Raw genomic sequence first — 22,847 nt, 5'->3', positions numbered from 1 at the left:
AAGAAACTAAATGTCACATTGTCACTACTTTCATTCATCCTGTGAGAACACTAACTCGTGTCAGCCTTTGTCATTGTAACTCCAATTCCAGTCCACAGATAGGTTGCCACATTCCTGTATCAAAATAAGGGAAATTGTGAGTTCATAAAGGAGCCTCTCTCTTAGATCACGTGCATCCAGTGTTTTGCTGTCAGTCTACACCTTTCATGAAAGGATGGAGATAATAGTGAGAATTTGTGCTTCCTTTATCATTAGTTGAGAAAACAAGACCTTACCCTCCTTATTCTGGTTCTTATTCAAGTAAGAGTAAATTAAGGTGCTTTACCTAGGGTTTCTATTGCTATAGTAATACGCCAGAACCATAAGCAACTTGAGGAGGAAAGGGTTTATTTAGCATTTTCTTTCATACCGCAGACCTTCATCTAGAGGAGTCAGGGCAGGAAGTCAACACAGGAACCTAAAGGCAAGGATCAACACAAAGACCATGGAGGACTGTCACTTACTGGTTTAGTCAGTCTGAGTGCTTATCCACTCCGGACCACCTGCGCAGGAATGGCACCAACTACAGTGAGCTGGGACTTCCCACATCAATCGTCCATGAAGAAAATGTGCCACAGGTGGATCCTCAGGCCAATGTGATGAGGGGTGCAATTTCTAAAGTGAGGTTCTCTCTTCCAAAATAACTGAATTGTGTCAAGCTGACATAAAACCAGGCAGCACAAAACCAGGCAACATGGAAGGAAAGCTGGAATGTAGAATATTGCGTTGGTCAAGGCAAAACAAACATCACAGGAGGATGGGCTAATAGTTTGCTTCTCTGTTGTTTAATTTTCTGCTCCCTTTTTTTTTTCTAAATCTACAAAAGCTTGTTTATTTCCTTTGTTTTTAGTTTTCATTGTTATGAAAAAAAGAACTATGAGAATAAGCAACATTTCCACTGATGCTTCACAGTTTTCCTTTTTGTTGATGATTTTATGGTTTTATATTTTTAACCAACTTTTGAAATGACACACCCCTTTTCATCTGGAGATTTGGGGAACATAGTCCTCTCTTTTGTGCTGTGGACAGGTAAGTATGTAGCTACTTTGTCAGAGTGACAGAGTGGGAACATCTCTGTATTCTCATCTCCTGAGCCTGCCACATGTCTTCTTCTTCTTCTTGATCTTCTTGTTCTTCTTGTTCTTCTTCTTGTTCTCCTTGTTCTTGTTCTTGTTCTTGTTCTTGTTCTTGTTCTTGTTCTTCTTGTTCTTGTTCTTGTTCTTGTTCTTCTTCTTGTTCTTCTTGTTCTTCTTGTTCTTCTTGTTCTTCTTCTTCTTCTCCTTCTTCTTCTTCCTCCTTCTCCTCCTCCTCCTCTTCCTCATCTTCTTTTTCATATAAACTTAAATTTATTTATTTATTTATTTATTTATTTATTTATTTATTATTTTTCTATCATAAAATATTTGTTTTAGATTTTAACACAGAAATGACAAATAAAATATTTCATAAAAGTGTTACATTTCCCAGAATTCTAGTCATTGTTAGGAGAATGTCATTTGTAAATTTGTCCATTAACATATGACTTTATTTTCCATCTAAAATTGATGAGAACTATGTAAATTTAGGTTGGATATGGAGGCAACATACCCAGAATTAAAATACCAATTTAAATTTTAAATAATTAACTAATTTATTTATTTACTTCATAGTCACACTGCAGTTTCTCCTTCCTTCTCGCCTCCCAGTCCTTCCCTCTCCCTTCCTCTCCCCTGACATCTGCTCCTCCTTTCTCTTCAGAAAAGGGGAGGCCTCCCATGAATATCAGCCTTGGCATATCAATTTGCAATAATTCTAGATGTATCTTCTTCTGTTGAAGAAAGAAGAGGCATCCCAGCAGCAGTAAAGGGTCCCCAAGGCAGGCAACAGAATCAGAGACAGCCCTTGCTCCTGCTGTTAAGAGTTCTCACAAAGACCAAGCTATACATGTTATATAACTGTTATATCCATGTAGAGGGCCTAGGTCCATCCCATGTATACTTCCTGGTAGGTGGTTCAATCTCTGAAGGTCCCCATGAGCCCAGGTTAGTTGACTCTGTAAGTTTTCTTATGGTTTCCTTGACCTCTCTGCTGAGCCCATTTCGTAGAATTTCTAAACACTATCATATCTTCTCACCGAAAGCATTTATTTCCCATTCTATCGACTTCATTTACCTTTTGCTAGTTTTAATCACATAATAACTTGAAAATCAGCATAGATCATCCCTAGCTCTGTCATATCTGAATGTAATTTCTAGTCCATCCCTGTTCAAAATGCTCTCCTTGCACACATCGTGTTTGTCACTGTGTCACAGAACATCTGTCTTTATATCCTTTACGGCCTCAGCACTTCCTCATATCAAAATAAACGTCTATTTGTCTCATACCCAAGTTGCTTAGTCATTTTTGATTATGCTACCTTTGGAGAGGGGTGCTCACCTCTTGAGCGGGAAATTGCTGATAGAGTTATTTTACCACACAGAGAATCATTCGCTGCACAGAGAACAATAGCGGCATCATCATCCAGAATTCTTTCCTGTTGTGTTACAAAGAATTTTCATCTTTTTATCAGCATGTAAACATTTTATAGTCATTCGATAGACTCCTGTATTTTTAAAAATGTTTCCTTGTTTCTCTCTATTTTGCAAATTCCTAGACACACTGCATCTATAGAAAATATTTAATAAACACAGTGAAACAAATATCAATTTATTTCTTTAAGACCCAGGAAGTATTACAACAATAACAGAACCTCCCATTTTAAAGCTTGAAAACATGGGGATACACTCTGGGGTACAGGTTGAAGATTTTATAAATTTTCTGGGTTTAATTCTAAATCTTTACACAGATTAGTTTCTTGCCTCCAGCAACTGATTTAATAACTTTTCTGGTAGACTCTCTTGTCTGGCCTCAGTGGGAGAGGATGCACCTAATCCCGTAGAGACTTAATGCCCTAGGGAAGGGGGATGCAGAGGGCATGGGGAGCAACCTCTCAGAGGCAAAAGGAAGGGGAAGGTGTAAAGAACTTTGGGAGGGGACAGAAAGGGGCAATAGTTGGGGTATAAATAAATAAAACAATTAATTAAAAAGTCTCCTCAGGTATCTGGCTTATTTTAGGTACCAGTGTGATTAAGCATCATTTAATGAACTTGAGTTTTCTAGCATAGACTCATTCACAGGCTGTATGATTAGTAAATTAAAATTTTATTTAAAGAATTACTGATATTTCAGGGTTTGGTGTTGTTATATAAGTCACTGATGCTAAAAAAAAAATAGTACCATTAATTATTTTGCATTTAAAGATCCCCAGCTGTTGATAAAGTTACTTTGCCATATTCTATCACTTACTACAGAGAAAACAGTACCAGCAGCATCCACACATAAGTATTTACTGTATCATAACTATTTACTACATCATTAATTACATATGCAAAAGTATGTCCAAGAGCTAGAAATGTTTGCAAATCTGTTACAATGAATTTCCAGCTGGTGTCTGCATTCTTTCTAATAAATGTATCTTATAAGGGTTACAGATGAGTGAGTTACTTAGCTTATGCAAATTATCAATCATTTATCAGAATTGTATGCTATTATTTTGAGAGCTTTCCCTGAGACCCTAATAAATGGAAAAGAAATTAGCAGTTCTTTGTCTAGAACTAAGAAGGTGCTTGGCAGAACCATTAATGGCCAAGGCTCAGAGCCTTGAAGGATTGTCAGCTTCTGATCCTGAGGACCCAGTCAATCCTTCCCTATAGGACTGTTTATAGTTCCAAGGCTATTGTGTGCCTGGTGTGAAATGTTCTTGAGAAACCCTGTACTCCCTTTGTGCAACATTGGCTTAGCTCCTCTGTGACTTTGTACTATCGTATGATACTTTCTACTAACTGTCTCATTTCTCTCCTGAAAACAGTATATAAGATGCTACACTTTTTAATAAGCTTGCTTAGCATAAGACAAAGCTTTTCCGCAAGACCACCTGACCCTACCTGTCCTGTTCTCTCTTTATCTTCTCATCTCCTGGCTACCTCCCACTTAGGGCCCTGCTCTGAAGAATGAGCTCAGGTCACCACTCCATCTATTTTTTACTTTTCAAAATATCCATTAGTGTGGCACCTATTGTTCAGAACACTTGGGCATCTCTCAAACTGAAAACAGGACATAAAAATGAGACTTTTGAGAGGAAGTGATTATCTGAAAGAAAGGGCTGCTAGAATTTAGGAACAGAACTGTAAAGGCCAAATGAAATGAACCAAGTGCCACACTTAACATGGTAAGAGATTTCTTCCTAAACTCCCAGATAATAACATTTTAGGAAAAATAATCCTGTAGAATTATTACTCAAAAAACAAAAGTTAAAAAGCTGGAGTAATTATCTCTCTAATTATCTATCCTGGTGTCTGGTACATGTGATTTTCCTTGATTAATACCCATCATCAAAAATTATCCCTCCTCCAGGAAAAAAGTATCTAAGACTACACTTTAAACCAATGTTTTTTAAATCAGATAGAGAGTGCTGAGAACTGAATCATTTGCTGGATACAGGAAGTGTATTGTATGAAAGAGTAGATTTAGATTCAGAAAGCCTACGAAGAAATTCAACCTATAACACTGCTAGAATATAATACACACACACACACACACACACACACACACACACACTCACACACTCACACACTCACAAAGAAGCCTTTCCAAGGACAGGCTCTTTATAAAAATATAGGTAATACTGTAAAGAACATTGTAACAGATGCTACTGTTGTGCTAGTCGATATATCCACATCTATATCTATATCTATATCTATATCTATCCATAAAACTATTGCAAGTATATGATATTGTCCTTTCCACAGCCTCCATGATTGATCTACTATTTTAACATCTTAGTAATTGCCAGTGCCACATCCATTAAAAATTATACAGAACTGACTCCCAGGCCAGATAGTTACTAAATAAAGGAGCTATTGTCCCCTACAACTGTGACATGCTACTAAAATAACAGGACAACCTTCTATGAAAGGAAGGGTCATTGAGAAGATCATGGGAAAAAGCTTGATTTTTTTCAAAGATAATTTGCATTAATGAATTATAATTAAGTTTTGAAACATCAAGTAAATCAGAGGTAAAATCCAACCTCAGGAATTTGACCTTAATGTATCTAAATTGAATTCAATAGCTACAGATACAAAGAACTAAAATATTAAAACAAAAAATTGCATATGTCTTAAAGAAATACATAATGGAGTGCCTGCCATTCACCATTTATTCCTAGTTGCCAAAGCTGCATAGCACGAAACAAAAATACATAAACAGTTATAATAACAGAAAATCTAGTCTTTTTCATGAAAAAGAGAGCAAGACAAAACAAATGAGAAAATTATACATTACATTAGATTATCATAGGAGAAATACACGCAGAAATGGGATTTAAAATGTTCAAAGGATACAGTTTTAGTGGGGTAGTCAACTGTGATTTTACTGAGTGATTGGATTTGCATGAAGTCCAGAAGCTGAGTGAATGGTGCTGGTGTCCACCAGGAAAAGAATACAGAAGTAAGAGATCACAGAAATATAGTCTAAAGAGGTGGCCAGTCTTTAGTCAACAGTTGGAGAGCAATGTAAAGAATAGAGTAAGATGTGTGAAAAGAGTAGCAAGTGGTACTAACGAAGTAACAGAAGTTTAGCTTTCATAGAGCCTTGTGGGGCATTTTATTTTGGCTTTCATTCCAGAGAAATAAGAAACCAAAGTTAATTAAGCAAAAGAGGACTTCAGAAGGCACCCCTTGTCTATTTGTTTTAGGGTTGTTTTTGTTGACTGTGTTTTATTTTGAAGTATTTTTTATTACATTTATTTTTCCACATTTTCTGTCAGGTGATGAAGAATTTATTGCAATGTGTATCTTATATGGCAAGCGTCATAGACATTTCTTTTATGAAAAATAATTGCATATTTATGCATTTGAGAACAATAGAGAGGAATCGTGGGTTTTATATGGACCAGGGGATAATAGTGTGAGAGAAGGGGATCTAAATGTAGACTAGAAGAGTCCACCATAAAAATGTAATGATATACTCTAGTCGTGTTCACAGCTATGAAGGGATTCGATTGATTAAAATAAGCGGAGACAACAAAGAACAGGAAAACTGGAAACCTTATGAATGTTTCATGCATAGGTGAAATGTCTTAGTCGAGAATGAATACAAAGTTGTTGGATATCTGTGAACATGTCTCCCTTTGGAATGGTATTAAAGATGATCTGTTCATAATTTGAAGAAACTTTATCTTTCAAGAATTTTTCTCATACCATTCAAACAAATAGAAATGTTTTTTAGGTCACATCCCCTTCAGAAGAACAGCTCTCAGATCCAGATATCAAATTCCTTCATATATTAGAGCAGTGGCGAGGCCAAGATAGAATAAATGCTCCATAAATTCATTTGTTTTTCTTGATTTGATAGGAAAGTACCATTTTCAAACCTGTCTTGCAGTACATAACTAGAATTGGCCAACAGAATATGTTGTGAGGTGATTGATTGTGCAATTTATAGACAGGATATCTAAAAACCCGCAAGAGATTCTAGACTCTCACACCTACGTCTGTATGACTGAAAGTAAGCATTCAGTAAAGGCAAAATCATGTGATAGAAGTGTGGTTCCTTTAGAACTTGGAAGACACAGGAGAGCTACACAATTGGACACAAACTATTATGTGACCAAGTGATACCCTTGTAGTGTATTAAGACAGAAGATATTGGAGGGTTGTGGTAGCAGCTATTAATAATCAGGACTTGCTACCTTCCTGTTTTTTCCTAGTAGATAAAAATTACCAGGCTTTTGTCAAGATGTGTAAATGCCAGTCAACAAACAAAGTGACTACTAGAATTATAGGATCCATCTGTTGCCATGGCAACTCCCCAGTGACTCACAATTTACTGCCTTTTGGAATACATCCATGATATTTAAGCCGTTGCTTCCAAAATATTGTACAGATTAGTCAGAGGCATCATGATTATCAGAGCAGATCTAAACAGTCTCAGAATGAAAGATGATTTATTTTCATTTAGTGAATTATTGAAATAAATTCAGGGCAGTTATTAAAATTAAATTTTATAAAAAAATTAACTGTTTTTATCATATTGTTTCTTTTTTGACAATCCACTAAGCAAGATCATGAGATAGATTTACAAATAATGGAAAAAACGTATTGTCTAGTTGGTCTCTTCCTTCTGATATATATTTAGTTCATTCATCTACAAATATTTTAAGTACAATTTTTATAGGAAGTTAAGAGTGATTGAAATATTGGGGCTGGTAACGCAATTCAGTCAGTCAAATCTTCACCCAATAAGCTTGAAGAGCTGGGTTTGATCAGTAGCATCCAATCAAAGAGGAAGGCCTTGAGGCAAGCAACTTGTAATCTCATTGCAGGAGCTGAGGGTATCTGGAACTTTCTAGCCAGATAGTCTAGTGTAATTGGCAAGTTCTGTATTTATGTGAAAAGCTGATAATACTACTAGTTATCATATTGATAAACATATTGACTCTGGCTTCTGTGTACATGCACATACAGGTGTCAGTGTACCTACACGTTATACATGCGTGTGCATATACATGTGAATAACACATACACTCACAGATGTTAAAAGGCTGTTAACTATTTAAAAGGAAGAAAAAACTTGTACCTAGGAAGATCAATCCTCAGTGAGTACTGAGTTTGACTGGGTTCTGAAAGGGGGTATTAAAGACAAGGTTTTATTCTAAGTCTAAAAGACTAAAAAAAGATCAAGGAATTAAGTTGAGAAAATATAAGACTATTTTGGTCATCAAAAACAAACACAATTAATCAGGTCAGAAGTGTCTTATAGCAAATACCTGAGAATGAAAATTAGCAAATTCTCTGAGGACATAGCATAGTAGGATTTGACTCAAGTAATCTCATTATAATAGTTATTTGTTAAATATGTTAGATGACTCAATTAAATAATCACTCAAAATCTTTCAAAAGCTTATTCAGAATATTTTAAAATGTTTGGTTTTTGATTAGGATTTTGAGAGAGAATGAGAGATAGAAAGATGATAGATAAATAGACTTGATGATGGATGGATAGATAGATGATACAAGGATGGATGATAGCTATTATTTTTTTTATTTATAAAAAATTGTTGAATGAAGAAAAGATTTTAGATATGAGAAAAAAGAAACTATTATTCTATTTAAATTGTTGGGAATTTAAGAATATTACTACAGCTTCTATAATATGAGAAAAACATTAGAATAAACTTTGATAAATGCAGGGTTGAAAGGATGGGAGCAAATAAGAGTCACTTTGTGGTTTCAAAATTAGGTGACTGACAAAAGACCACAAGATGGAATAGAGGAGGTCCATGCCTGGGTTTTAGTAAGAGTTTCATTCTTTTTCCAATGTAGATGATCTTCTCATTGACTTCTCACTAGTTAGAAGAAAGCGAGAAAATGATCACAGTTCTCATCTAAAACAACTAACACTCTTGTAAAGGCCCTATCCCTATGACTTTGCCCAAACCCAACTACCTTGTAGAATTTGAGAGACAATAGCACACAATGCAATCTTTGGTGGTGGTGAGGGGCATATTTCACTTATTTACATTTAAATATTATCTGCCTATCCTGGTTCCCCCTCTCCTATACCCCTTCCCCCTGCTTCTGTGAGGATGCTCTCCCTCCCACCTATCCACTCTCAACTTAACACTCTGACATTCTCCTATACTGGGGAAACTAGCCTTCACAGGACCAAGGATGTCTCTTCCTATTGATGCCAGACAACGTCATCCCCTGCTACATATGTGGTTCAAGCCATGGGTCCCTCCATGTGTACTCTTTGGTTGGCAGTTTAGTCCCTGGGAGCTCTGAGGGATCTGGCTGATTGATATTGTCATTCTTCCTGTGGGGTTTGAAACCCCTTCAGTTCCTTCAGTCCTTTCTCTAACTCCTCCATTGGGATCCCTCATGTTCAGTCCAATGGTTAGGTGCAAACATCTTCATCTGTATCAGTCAAGCTCTGGCACAGCCTCTCAGGAGACATCCATGTCAGGCTTATATCAGCAAGCACTTCTTGGCATCAGCAATAGTGACTGGGTTTGGTGGCTGCATATGGGATGGATCCCCAGGTGGGGCAGTGTCTGGATGGCCATTCCTTTAGTCTCTGCTCCACACGTTGTCTCCATATTTCCATTAGACAGGTGCAATTCTGTCTTAAAAATTTGGAGATGAGTAGGTGGCCTATCACTCAACTGGGGACCTTTCTTAACCTCTGGATATGGTCTCTATAGGTTGTCCTTCCCCTTTGTTGGGCATTTCAGCTAGTCTCATCCGCTTTGAGTCCTGGGCGCCTCTTGCTTTCCTGCATCTGTGACTTGCTGATAGCTACTTCCATTCCCCATCCCCCATTGGTACACCTTCTGTTCAAATTCCTGACCCTCTGTATATCATCCCTGAGCTAGAAAGCAGGAAAGAACCTAGATGTCCTTCCATAGAGGAATGGATACAGAAAATGTGGCACATTTACACAATGGAGTACTACTCACCTATTAAAAACAAGGACTTCATGAAATTCTTAGGCAAATGGATGGAACTGGAAAATATCATCCAGAGTGAGCTAACACAGTCACAAAAGATTACACATGATATGCACTCACTGATAAGTGGTTATTATTCCAAAAGCTCAGAATACCCAAGAAATAATTCAAAAACCATATAAAGCTCAAGAAGAAGGAAGACCGAATTGTAGATGCAGTCCTTCTTAGAAGAGGGAACAAAATACTCAGAGGAGGTAGAGGGTGGGAGGGACTTGGGAGGAAAAGAGGAGGAGGGGGTGGAAATAAGGGGGCAGGGTCAAATGTAATGTTTAGTACTTAATACAATTAAATAAATGTGTCACCATTAGGCATATTTCTTTAACATCCTATCTTTTCTCAAGAATGTCAGAAACTAAGCATTATAAAACGTCAAAACAAATTCAAAAACCATCATTCTACAAAAGAAATCAGTTAACCATTGCAATGCATGAAGTAAGATAAGTAAATGGAAGTTATAAAATCTCCATCACACAGGAAAAAGAATCTAAAAACATTTGTGCATTTCTAGACTATTCTTGAAACATGTTTCAGGTTTAGGATTGTGCATGTTTTGTCTTAACTGTTGTGCCGACTAAATTTATATAGTCATCCAGAGGGTAGAAAACCTTAGTTAAGGAAATATTTCCATAAGATCAGGCCGAAGGTAAACCTATAAAGAATTTTCTTAGTGATTGATGGGGTGAGGGGCATCCCATTGTGGGAGGTGCCACGTCTGGGCTTGTGGTACTAAGTGCTATTTGAAAGACGGACCACATGAAACTCAAGAAGAAGGATGACCAAAATGTGGATGCTTCACTCCTTCTTTAAAAGGGGAACGAAAAATATTCATAGGAGGGGATAGGGAGGCAAAGTTTGGAGCAGGACTGAAGGAAAGGCCATTTAGAGCCTGCCCCACATGTGACCCACATATATACAACCACCAAAACTAGACAAAATGGATGCAGCTAAGAAGTGCCTGCTGACAGGAACCAGATATAGATCTCTCCTGAGAGACACAGCCAGAACATGTCAAATACAGAGGCGAAGGCTAGCAGTAAACCACTGAACTGAGAATGGGACCCTGTGGGAGGAGTTAGAAAAAGGATTGAAAGTGCTGAAGGGGCTTGCAACCCTGTAAGAACTACAATGCCAACCAACCAGAGCTTCCAGGGACTAAATCAATACCCAAAGACTATATATGGACTGACCCATGGTTCCAACTGCACATGTAGCAGAGGATGGTTTTGCTGGGCACCAGTGGAAGAAGAAGCCCTTTGTCCTGCCAAGGTTGGACCCCCAGTGTAGGGGATTGTCGGGGGGAGGGTGTGGCAGGGAGCCGATGGTAATGGGAGGGTGGAAAGGGAGGGGAACACCCTTATAGAAAGGAAGGGGGGGTTAGGGGGCTTATGGAAAGGAAACCGGGAAAGGGAATAACATTTGAAATGTAATTAAGAAATGCCCAATTAGAGAGAGAGAGAGAGAGAGAGCCATGGACAGACAGCAAATCAGAAAAGCAAGCCATGGATCCTCAGAAAGAGCGAACCTCTTTACCTATCAGCTCCTGCCTCCAGATTCCTGCCCTATTTGAGTTCCTATCCTGTCTTCTTTCAGCAATGTGGAAGGGTAAGCCCAATAACACCTGTCCTCTACAATTTGATTTTCAGTCATGGTGTTTCACTGTAGCAATTGAAACCCTAATACAACTGATAAGTGTTGTTTCTAAGGAATACAAGTGAAATAAGAAAGCAATATTCAGGCAAGTTTAATAGCCTAGTGCAATATCTATGTTATGTAAAGTAATGCATAGCATATTAAAAGCTGACTTTAGCCCAGGTGCTTCTGTGCCCTTTTGTAGCTCTGTTGTCTGGGGCATCATCAACTATTTTCACTTTTGTTTTAAGCAGTAAAATTTCCTCTCAGTTTATAGAGTTGTTGGCAGTAGTGGCTAAGGAATATGCACCTGAATGTTTAATTTGAAGACACCTGGTTAGAGAGGAACTGTCTGCTTCACAGCCGCTCTATTTTTATGACATCTTTTGGTACTCTCTACCATAGCCTCTGAATTCCAACTGGCTTTTTGTATTTGTCCGGGATTTGGTATTGGAGAGTTATAATTGGCATGTTTTCCTTAAGCTTAAAGTTATATCTTCTTTTCCAGGAAGTTATTTTGTTTTCTGATTACTGTTTTTATAAAACCACTCAAAATTACTTGTAGATTATAGCATCCAAAGAGCATCCAAAGAGTAGAGAGCATGCTTTCATAAACACAATGAACTTAATGAAGAGAAATGCTAGCATTTAATAATTTTCATAGTAATCTAAAACAATGACCACAGCAGAAGGAACTCACTACTCTACTAAGTACTCTTTTGTAAGGATACTAAGACTAAATTGAAAGAGGGTATGTGATACACCCTTGATAGAAGGCAGAAACATTGAATATTCAGACATTAGGACACATAATGGGTGTGTTTTTATTCCCAAACATTTCTCTTTAGAAAAGAGCTAAAATATCTTATATCTGTTTTTTCTCAGCAAAATCAAGATAATAAGTTTGCTTGTACATTGAAAAGTGTACCTTGCTGGATCTTAGGCATTTTGGTATTTAGTCTTCTCCTGCAAAAGCTTACAGTAATATTTTAATCTAGGGAGAAGGGAATGAGTCCCTTTGATTTTGAATTCAAGTTTATTTTGTTGAATTGTTATAGTTTGCATAACAAAATAATTTGTGCTGTAGGTATTTTTCCAATAAAAAATTGATAAAAATTAGTGATCATTAGTGAACTTCATATCTAGAAGTGGCTGTTTCAATTTAGATTCCCCAGCAGTAATATCTTCTCAGTGTTACTAGACTAAATGGGAAGATGGATAAATCCTGGAGTCCTAACAGAATAGATATGCTTGGCAAATATATTGTATTTCTATTGCTATAATAAAATATCATGAACAAAAGCAACATTTATAAGGAATATTTTGAGTTATGTTTCCAGAGGATAAAAGTCCATCATGACAGGGAATTGTGGAAGCATAGCCAAGAGCTCACATATAGAACTACTAGCAGGTAGGAGGAAGAACAACCTTAGGATGTTTCAAGTCTTACGTGACATCCAAGTCTTACTGCAAGTCATGCAATGACATACTTCCTCCAAAAGGTAATCCCCTAAGTTTACCCAAACAGAGTCACCAATTGCTCAATTCCATGGGGAACATCTCATTCAAATCACAAATTTCCCCATTCTTGAAAGAGGATAAAGTAACAGTGATTGAGGCAAGGAAGAAGTTTTATTCTCAGTGAAACTTTGCTTCAAATATTTAAGGTTTAATGAGCTAAGATCTCAGTATTTGTAGTAAACAGAAGGAAAAGGAGGACTGGTATCAGCCCAAGTCATCTCGACATGGCCATAGTACTATTGATCATTATATTATGCAATTATTCTTAAAATGGGCCATTTAGGCTTTGTTGATACCAAAAATCTCTATAGCTTAATATCTGTATGTGTTCTGTGCCTTTAGATCTTCATCCATCCAAGGCAACTGCAGAGAAGAAAGGCTCAAGACAGTGTATTAGTAATAGATATGAAGAAACAAGATGGAGTCAAATCAAAGCAAAATCAGCTAGTTCAAGAACTGGTCATGCCTTCTAGCGCTACCAGAACCCAAATCTTTTTCCAGAACAAAGGAGATGGCATAAGCATGACATGGAGAAGGTTATTTAAATTCAGGGATAGTTTAAAATCATAAAACCCTATATGTGATTGAGATTGTGTTTTTATACAACAAGCTCTAACTAACCCTCTAAGCGGCACATGACATTTTTGCTAGTCATGCCTTCTCCAATGCCTGCCATTTTCAGTCCCTTATCCCAGTTCCTGTTATCAGCAAACAAAGGAGATATACACAAGGATTAGCTTTTGTGCTCTTGGGCAAGACTTAATTAGATTAATTCAGCAGACCAGAAAAAAAGAAAAGAAAAGAATCATCTGCAGGTATAAGTAATATAACTGAACTCCAAACTCAGTCACAGGGGTTTGGTAGGCGTTAACTTCTGCCAAATGAGCCTCCATGATGTAAGGCATCTGCCTCCAGGAATGGAAAAAGCTATGCTAGTGAATTGAATTTGACATGTGTATTTATATTTTCAAAGAATGTGTATCAGGAAATATTTTAATTTAGGATTTTACCTTTTATTTTTAACTTGTTCCTACTGTATATTACCAGAAAATTTTTACATGTTAATGTCACCCAAGTACTTTAGACAAGGGCTCTGGAGCTTATCTTACATGTGAAGCTTATCTGCATCATGGAATGCATTAATTTTACCATCTGTTCATGACAGTGCACATCCAATACCACCATTCAGCAAACTCACCAATGTGTTTCACACTGATATGTTAAAAGTTTATATCAGGTCTTCATTTTGTAAACATGATTTGCCAACTCACGCATGGAAAATCTCCAGACTCCAAATCAGCTGATGCTGAGTGACCCAAACCTCAACCTAAAGAACATTGCTGTTTTCTTCAGGTGTTAACACTGTTTTTGTTGTTGTTTTGTTGGGACAGCCCTCACCAAAAGTCTAAGTGGTTTTTTGTATTTACATTTCAAATGTTATCCTTCTCCCATCACTTCCCTTGCTTTTTATGAGGATGTTCTCCTCCAACCCTCCTCCCCTACACTGGAGAAATGAGCCTTTGGAAGACCAAGGGCTTTTCCTCCTCTTAATGTCAGACAATGACATCCTCTGCTACATATGCACCTGGAGCCATGGGCCCCTCCATGTGAACTCTTTGGTTGGTGGTTTAGTCCCTGGGAGCTCTGGAGCATCTGGTTGGTTGATGCTGTTCTTCATATGGGGTGTGTTTTAAATTACTACTTGGAAAAATATTGGATCCACTATAGTGTCCTAGCAGGTAGAGGACCAAAAGTAGAAGCCTGTACTGGTTGTGCTGGTTTCCATGAAAACGGAGGACTCAATTAACTCTTAGAATTTTGGACATAGCCTTTCCCAGTCCTCTTTACAATAGTGTTCTGCCTTTCTGTTATTTAAATTTCTCTAGCTTTCTGAAAAGGTGCTCCAATATATTGAAAGCTTATTAAGTTCTCATTGCCAAGAAGTTAAAGAATGCAGAACACAGCAGGATGACTCTGCTTCAACTTTCTGAATGATGGGATTGGAAAGCCTCACATAACCTAAAGTGAAGAGATCATCAAATCTAGCAATGAGATTGATATTTTATGAAGGTTATTACTAAAGATTTCTCGGTCTTAATTTAATAATTTGCAAAACTTAATGGTCTTGTTAAAACTATAATTATAATGAACATTTTAAAGCAATTGATTACTAGGTTCTTCATAATCATATTTTCCATTCCCATCAATCTTATGAGATAGTCACCATGCATGTGCCTTTACTGGTAGAAGAAAAACAAACAAAAAACACAGTGTCAAATGCTTCTTTGAGATTGCATAACTCTTAAATGGTCTAATAACCTCAAGACTCAAGTTACATAATTCCAAATAAATTAAATCTTCCTGCATACATAGACAATTTATCTTTCTGTCACTATTGGGCATTTTATTGATTCCATAATATACATATTAGATATATAGCAATTTTCTGGGAACCCTGTTCATTAAAACTGCTTTTGTATGTAGGTGGAGCTCAACACATACTTGTAAAATGAATAAAGGAATGCATACCACAGTCTGGTTAAAGATAAGATGTTAGCAGCAGAGTCTTTGTTTCCATTTTAGCACCGTGGAGCTGATGAGTTATAAATCAAAGGCCATTTACATCCAGCTTATAAGTAAGCAATACATATTCACAATGACAAAGTGAGTTATAAACTTGTTTCTCTTCATAACTTCTTTCAAAATATATTTTATAACTGTCCTTTTGTGATGTGATACATTGTTAAAATTTCTATGAATGACTATATTCTTTAAATTAGAGCTTTTCCACTTTGAGTTTTGGAAATAGATTAATAGCATAGTGTGGGGAAAGTTCGTGTCACCTGAACTGGTAAGGTTGAATAGGCTGAAACCCAGTGAAAATCAAATTGAGAGTGGTAAAAGTGGGGCCAACTCTGTTCCTAACTCTACTTGCTCTAGAATGTATAATCATGACACCCCACTTCTAGGACCATGGCAATCAGTCACACAGCATAGAAACCTTGAATTCTCCATGCCAATGGGGTATCTAGACAGGCCCCAAGGGTTGAGCCAATGAGCTTTCCTTTCTGGGCGTTCATTCCTACAAAAGGTATTTAACTTCCGGCTTCACAGTGAGTAAGGTGACAACGCACGACGCCGGCGTCGTCAGTAAAGTATATGCATTCACTTCCATCATGAAATATAGCAGTTTTAACAAGCGAGGACCATCTCTTCATCAAGGATCACTTCAGGGCTGGAGCATGGTGGTGGAGGACTTCATTGTAAAGAACAGTGCCTAAATCTCCTAAAGAAGAACTCCTTTCTTCCAGACCCTCTGTTTTCTCAGCACTCACTTGGAACCTAACCAGGTTATGCCCCTCCAACCCCCTGCCTAGTGTGGACTGAGACCCCACCCATTCACAACTCCCAGGGGTTTACCAGCAACGCCTAGGTACAAAGGAGACTGGGAACCAGAGCAATTACCCCAGACTCCTCTGTTTCCCACCCAGGAAAACAGACTGAAGACCACATTATAGACTGCATTTTGCCTCCCCTGAGCAGTCCTCAACCCTGATGGTAAAGCAGGATGCAGCCCGACAGCAGAGGCCAAGAAGGAAAATGAAGTCCTGTGACTTCCTAGTGAGATATGAAGAGACTTCTAGTTATTATACTCAAGACATCAATAAGAGACCAAGGAAAATAACCCAACTAACCCAACTATGTCTAACTTAATGGAAAATATGAATTTCATTTCTTCCAGGTGTATGAGTGAATTAAAAGCAGCTACATCATTAAAATGCCCATTCCAGGATGGATATGAAACCACGAAGCTTCCTATGGAACTTGCTGGTAGTTTTTTGTGAGAATATTCGCTTCCTGAGCAACCATGGACTGTTTACATGGCCACAGGCAGAAAGCTCACGGCTCTAGTACACTCAGGAGACTCCATGAGCACAAGGTCCACCAGATTACTCAAGAGTCTTCCTCCACCCTCCTACACCAAAGAGCTACAGATAAATATGATTCCTTTAGATCTTATATGTTTTCTTCCTTTATTCCATAATATTTCCTGAGGGTTGCAAGAATATGAGTATTTTTTCCAATTATAGCTGCGCATATAATTAGTCATTATGCCACAATAACAGTCGCTTTTCCTCAGGAGTTTGCATGGTCATGAAATCCCATGGTTAACTACTGCACACTGCAAAAATAAATTCCCTCATACAATTGAGGTTGAGAGAAGCTGTAACCTCTAGGCATAAACACAGATGTTTATATGGTAACTTGACAGGTACAGCACAGCCATTTAATAACAAATAGCTGAAAATTTCCCTGTAGGACCTATATCTACTCAGCCACAGGCTTTTTATCTTGGCACATAGTATCACACATAGATTACCTCTTGTAAAACAGGACTTGAAAACACAATTGGAAATTAGTTGGTTTCCCCTACTATACCAACTGATACATCTTGTCTGGAGTTGACTCAAAGACCACTACAAAGACTGAACTGCACAATTGTCCCTTAGCAGTGAAGTTCAGTTGCAACCTGGTTTCTCAATGACATACAAACTGTACAATGTCTTTAGAAACAAAGACTTAGCATCTAGTGCTGGCATGCAAACACCAACAAAGGAAATAGCTGGATAATATTTGTGAGAATCTTTTTATTTTTTTTATTAACTTGAGTATTTCTTAGTTACATTTCAAGTGTTATTCCCTTTCCCGGTTTAGGGCCAACATCCCTAATCCTCCCCCCCCCTTCTTTATGGATGTTCCCCCTCCCCATCCTCCCCCATTGCCGCCCTCCCCCAACAATCTAGTTCACTGGGGTTCAGTCTTATGGGACCCTGGGCTTCCCCCCTTCCACTGGTGCTCTTACTAGGATATTCATTGCTACCTATGAGGTCAGAGTCCAGGGTCAGTCCATGTATAGTCTTTAGGTAGTGGCTTAGTCCTGGAGCTCTGGTTGCTTGGCATTGTTGTACATATGGGGTCTAAAGGCCCCTTCAAGTTCTTCAGTTCTTTCTCTGATTCCTTCAATGGGGTCCTGTTCTCAATTCAGTGGTTTGCTGCTGGTATACGCCTCTGTATTTGCTGAATTCTGGCTGTGTCTCTCAGGAGAGATCTACATCCAGGCTCCTGTCGGCCTGCACTTCTTTGCTTCATCTATCTAATTGGGTGGCTGTATATGTATGGGCCACATGTGGGGCAGGCTCTGAATGGGTGTTCCTTCTGCCTCTGTTTTAATCTTTGCCTCTCTATTCCCTGCCAAGAGTATTCTTGTTCCCCTTTTAAAGAAGGAGTGAAGCATTCACATTTTGATCATCCGTCTTGAGTTTCATGTGTTCTAGGCATCTAGGGTAATTCAAGCATTTGGGCTAATAGCCACTTATCAATGAGTGCATACCATGTGTGTTTTTCTGTGATTGGGTTACCTCACTCAGGATGATATTTTCCAGTTCCAACCATTTGTCTATGAATTTCATAAAGGCATTGTATTTGATAGCAAAGTAATATGAGAATCTTATATTATGATTGCAATACTCAGTCTAGTCAAAACCTCCCGTGTGCACCTGCCTTTCTCTTTCAAATGTACAGCATTCCTTTCCTCAATTGTGCTATGTATATAAATACCAGAGAAAGCAAAAATATTTTTGAAATTCAAATATAATTACATTATTTTTCCTTTCATTTCCTCCTCTAACACCTTCCATGGTACACGTTTACTGGTCTTTCCCGACCCCCTGTGTCTGTATGTATATGTGTTTCTGTTTCTCTATTTTAGATTTTTTTTTCCAAATTTGTATACCAGTTTTGCAAATCTAAGATGCAAAGGTTAGAATTATATTATTATATAAGTGCAATGAAATCTTTCATCGTGTATAGCAGGATCTATAAAAGTCCACTGCCATCTAATCAAAGCATCAAAGATTCCAAGAACCAGGAGTCAAGGGTATACTAACAACACCATCAAACCTAACAACTTATAAAAACCCAACGCAAAGATCTTTGTGTCCTTCATTTGTATCATCGAAGTATAGCAGCTTGAATAGTAGACCCTGTCTTATTAGGTCTATAATGCACAATGCATTGCCATTCCCCATCAGGCTCCCTGTTTCCTGTCCCTGGGGTAATACTTCAGAGTCATTGTGTCTCTCCCATGAACATTGTTTGAATATTTTGCACTATGCAGCCTTTCCTGGATCCCTAAAACAAAGCATTTCCTTCTCTGTCTCCCTTTCCAGTGAAACCTATTTCCCAGTTCTTACAGCACTCGTTGGTCACCATGGCCATTGCCTGTCCATCCACCAAACCTGGCACTTGAAAGTTTGCTGGGATATAATATCACCCTCAGTATACCGACTTGACAAGAAAACTTTGCTTTGCTTTGTTTACTTTGGATGGATAACTGACAACCCCAGAATGAGTTTAATCTCTTTTTACCTGTGTCATTCCTTTACATTCCTTTAACCTTGTTTGATAACTTTCTCAGACTTAACACTTTCCAAAGCCTTTCCAAGTATTCGAGAGGCTCATGAAAACAGCATTTGGCTTTCTGTCACAATATGTTATTTTCCCCCATCAATGCCAGATAGGACCAACTCTTGGTATTTGTTCCTTCAAGTGAACTGAGCGTACCTTGTTGACTGCTTTTCCCTCTCTCCATCACCTTCTAAGTTTGTAACCACTTTATGACCCTTACCTGTATGCTGGTCTAAATAATTCAGAACAGACACCAGCTTTTCTATATTATAAAGATCACCTCCCACCCTGGAGTTCAATCCTAATGTTCCTCTCGAAGTGCCTTCTTGTTTTGTTTTATTTTTGTTTGTTTTGTTTTTTAACTATCCTGAAAATGCTAAAGATGGCATCAAAACCAACATTTCTTATGTCTGACTATTTCAGTAAGGTTTGTCCTTCTTTGTCTCGGCATAATTAATATTTCACCAAAAATAAGCCAATGCCCCTAATGGTTCATATGAACCAATCCATCAGGTACTGATTGCTTGTGTATTAACTTAAATTCTGTATTATTTGTCTCAAGAGTGGAATGGTATTTATATCACTCAAGTTCTCTCCTTCCACATCACATAGACTGACTCCATATAATCATGTCCCATGGCCAGCATGTCAGAGACTAAGTCCTTGTTTAAAAGATATATTTTTTTCTAATTCAGACAGTTCAGATACAAATTACTTTCTAGTTATCACAATTCAGTTTGTGGAATCATTAAGACCACAGCCTGAATGATGAGTCATGTGATTTTCCTTCCTCTGTATTAATAAGAGTGGGGGAATTCAATGCCTCATTCTCATCAATTGACAGGCCATGGAGACAGAAACTAAACAGAGAAATAATGAAACTAAGAGATGTTATGAATCAAATAGACTTAACAGATATCTATAGAACATTTCACCCAAACACAAAAGATTATACCTTATTCTCAGAACCTTACAAAACCTTCTCCAGACTATATACTAGGTCACAAAGCAAGCCTCAATAGATACAAGAAAATTGAAATAACTCTTTACATTGTATCAGGACACCATGGATTAAAGCTGTCCTTCAACAACAGAAACAACAGAAAGAAGGATTCTCATGAAAATGGAACAACTCTCTGCTCAATGATTACTGGGTCAAGAAAGAAATAAAGAAATTAAGGACTTTCTAGAATTCAATGAAAATGAAGACACAACATATGCAAACTGATGAGACACGTTAAAATCAGTGCTAAGAGGAAATTTCATAGCTTGAGTTCCTTCTTAAAGAAATTCTACAGTTCTCATGTTAACAATTGAACAGTATACTCTAGAAATACTCTAAAACTCTATAAATAAAAAAGAAGCACGTACACCCAAAGGAGTAGACAGCAGAAAATAATCAAACTCAGGGCTGAAATCAATAAATTGGAAACAGAGAGAAGGATACAAAGAATCAACAAAACCAAGAGCTGATTCTTTGGGAAAATTAACAAGGTAGACAAACCCTTAGTCAAACTAAAAGGCAGAGAGTCAGTACCCAAATTAACAAAATCAGAAATGAAAAGGAGATATAACCAGGAACACTGAGGCAATTCAAAGAATCCTCTTCACTTTAACCTGGTTCTCTCCAGCCTTGGGGCACGAGTCTATCCATGGGATTCAGACTTTTGAACCCAGGGAAATGCTTTTCAACACATGTCTACTTTATGCCTCTTTCCTTTAAATTCTGCCAGATGGAAGAAATGACAGGCCCACAGCTCCACCTCATTCTCTATGTCATTTCTCCTGCAAAACCAGAGATTAGTGTAGAGGCCTGCATCAGCATGTCACTCTCCAATGAGGTGCCTCTGTTACATAGAGAAGTTCTTTCTGGGCTGACAGTTGAACCCCAGCTATATGTTTTATTACCCACAGCAAACTGTTCACAATATTTGACACAACCTACTTATGATGCCATTCTATATGTGCTATTTTAGGAATGGCAATACATTATGTACCTGATCAGGTATTTGGGTTACATCCTCATACTAACATAAATGACCTCACTCATTAAGAATGTGTATTACTCAATACCACACAGAATAAGATGACCAACCTCATAATTTCCCCTAAAAGGATTCTCCACTCTCAGATGGCTTATCATTGTTTCTTTGTGCTCTCTGCCCAACTTGAAGGTAAGCCCTACCAAAGATGCCCACCAAAGAATTGCATCTTCCCTAGAAATTGCCTACTACTTAAATTAAGCCAAGAAAGGATGCTGTGCGTGTTATCATTTCTATGAACTTCTTGTGCCTTGTAAGATTTATTACCTTCCCGAGTCTTATAATCCCACTTACATTATGCATAAATAAATGTTTCCATTTGGAAGAAGGAGCTACATAGCAACAACATTTCAGACAGAGAGTACAAACATTTAAATAGACTAGTCAGACTACCAATAAGGACACATCTCACCCTAATTTCCAACAATCATTAGGTGCCAAAAGTAGAAATTCTTTCCTTAGGCAGTAACAGATGTGCATTAATTGTTTCATCAGAGATAAGTGTTAGGCACACAGTTTATTGTGGAATTGGCATGCTTGATCTTCCGATCAATCTATTATAAATAATTAGTGTTGAAATTATAAAATAGTTCATAGATTCACTTTAGTATCTTAGACACACAATCTCTCTTCATCCTCAAATATTACTGTTGTCATGTTATATATGTGCAAAATAAAGCACAAAGAAATTCATTGGTAGGTCAGGCCAAAACAATTAACTAATAAATGAAGTGTCATAATTTGAATCCAAATTTATAAAGCAATTTTTATGACATGCCTGCTATAAATATGAAACATTTGTTTGAAATAATGCCACTATTAGTAACCATTTTCAGATTTTGCAGAATTATGTGAAGCAGGAAGAATGAGTCCCTTTTCCACATCACCAAGGAAACTGGAGGAGATTTAGTTTAGTGGTTTCATGTTATTGGATCATGTAGACCAAAAGGATGCTAGATATGTTGCTTTGCTTCGAGCAGTGATTACATTCACATGGCAATTAAGCTAGAATTAAGTATCAAAAATAACCTTTTTGGAAAGCATTTCTTAGACCCTTCCATGTTTCTTTAATGCAGTCATAGCCTATCTGAAATGTTTACCTCTATATGGTAGCAATGCTTTACAATTTCAATAGTTTTTTTTATTATTTTGTAAAGTTGCTCAACATACATGAATCTTAGCTTTTCATATAAAAATTTTATTAGCTTATAATAGCTAAGTTACAATCACAGTAATTAGTTTAACAAAAATTACCCTGTCCTATTTGTCACTTATGATACATATTTTCTCTTCAGATTCTCACATTAATTAATCAGAAATATCATTTCCATTCTCACATATAGGAAAATGGCATTATTTTTGCTTCTTATTCTTTATTAATTATTTTATTTATTTACATTCCAAATGTTGCACCCCTTCTTGCTACCCCTCCACAAATTCTTCATCCCATCCCCGTCCTCTTTGCTTCTGAGAGGGTGCTTCTTTACCCACGCACCCATTCCCACTTCACCCCACTAGCATTCCCCTTCCTTAGGGACATTAAGTTTCTAAAGGATTAA

General features: G+C 37.5%; 1 protein-coding gene across 2 annotated transcripts in view; it reads left to right on the top strand.

Moving 5' to 3' along the window:
- Grm5 (glutamate metabotropic receptor 5) overlaps positions 1-22,847 on the top strand; it is a 532,992-nt gene that overhangs the window by 378,035 nt on the left and 132,110 nt on the right. The window lies entirely within an intron of this gene.

Source organism: Rattus rattus, chromosome 2 (assembly GCF_011064425.1).
Source record: "Rattus rattus isolate New Zealand chromosome 2, Rrattus_CSIRO_v1, whole genome shotgun sequence".
In the NCBI taxonomy this organism is placed as follows: domain Eukaryota; kingdom Metazoa; phylum Chordata; class Mammalia; order Rodentia; family Muridae; genus Rattus; species Rattus rattus.
This window is presented reverse-complemented; position numbering and strand designations above follow the sequence as displayed.